Source organism: Petaurus breviceps, unplaced genomic scaffold (assembly GCF_028583685.1).
Source record: "Petaurus breviceps papuanus isolate PSGF00001 unplaced genomic scaffold, PetGlider_PUasm1.0 37, whole genome shotgun sequence".
NCBI lineage: Eukaryota > Metazoa > Chordata > Mammalia > Diprotodontia > Petauridae > Petaurus > Petaurus breviceps.
The window spans coordinates 8,139,509-8,141,138 of NW_027186296.1; positions in this window are offsets into that span (position 1 = coordinate 8,139,509).

A 1,630-nucleotide genomic window follows, 5' to 3' on the forward strand; every position below is an offset into this window, starting at 1 on the left:
GCAGCCAGGTGGCGAAGTGAGTAAGAGTTCTGGCCCCAGAATCGGGAGACCTGGGATTGGTTCCAGCCTCAGATACTCAGCACCCACACAAAAATAACTGGCCGTGTAACCTTGAGCAAGTTACTTAATCCTGATTGCTTAAAAAAAAAAAAGAAATATGACTCCTTTTCTAGGTAGTCAGTCTCACTCAGGACTGAGGTTTATATAGACCAAGGGCATGATTGCAAAGAAAATGAACTGTAGTGGAGAGAGTGATGGAAGTGCCTCAGCCCTCTGGGCCCAACAACAGTGTATATTTTCAGATGAATTATTAATTGAAAGAACTGGACATGTTTAGCCTGCAGTCTTTGGGGGAATGCAATTTTCATCCTAAATTGTTTGAAGGACTCTCATTTGAAAATGAGGTTAGATGCCCTGCTTGGACCCAGAGGATACAATTAGAATATATAATAGCTCACATTTATATAGGACTTTAAGGCTTACAAAACACTTAACTTACCTTATCTCATTTGATCCTAACAACAAACCTGGGGAGTAGGTGTTATTACCCCCATTTTATAAATAAGGAAATATTGTCTGAGAGGATGAGTGAATAACTAAAAATGTATGAGGTCAAATTCCAACTCAAATCTTCCTGACTGTAGGTTTAGTACTTACTCTCCTCCTCTTTCTTCTACTCCAGGGAATCATTTAAGCTCTTTACCAACAATAAATGCAATCCAAGAATCAAGGGAATTACCTTAAAAAGTAGTGTTTTCTCAATTACTGAGCAAAGTTAAAGTTTTTCTCTTCATTAGCTCAAAACTGCCAGGCATTGTGTGATTTCCAACACCTTCATTCAACAGCATGTGTGTAGGAGCAAAGGTGGCAAATAGTGGGAGTGATCCAAGGTTGAGACTTAACTGGATATAACTGGCCAAATGATGAAAGGACTAGGGATTCAATTGGAGAACTAAGAATTGAATTGCTTTATTAAGGGGTCAAGATGGCAAAAAATAGGAACAGCTAGGTGGCACAGTGGATAGAGCACCAGACCTAGAGACAAGAGGACTTGAGTTTAAATGTGGCCTCAGACACTTAACACTTACTAGCTGTGTGACTTTGGGCAAGTCACTTAACCCCAAATGCCCTACCTTCCCTCTCCAAAAAGACAAAATAAGATGGAGAAAAGTAAGGAGAGTGGCCAGTGAAGGTGAGATAGCTTAGGAGAGAAGTGAATGGTCAAAGGATTGGAGGTTTCTTGGTGAGACAGACACAGACTGTGTGCAAAGAATAGAATTTTGCAAGGGAAGGCAGAGGAAGAGGTGAAAAGCCAACAGATTATGATTGGATAAGTGAACTTTGGAATTCTTGGATGTGGAAATGATACATTTGTGGGTTATGGCAAGATTGAGAGTATGACCATCTTTGTGTGTGACTGACATGTGGTGCAAGGGTAGACCATGGGACATGAATAGGTTGAGGAACTGAATGGTTAGAGTATTTAAGGGAGAAATCAATATGCATGTTGAAGTCTCCCAGTATGAGGGCAGGAGTTAGGGAGAATAGAAAAATTGTTAACCATGTACCAAACTCATCAAGGAAGGAAGGAAGGAAGGAAGGAAGGAAGGAAGGAAGGAAGGAAGGAAGG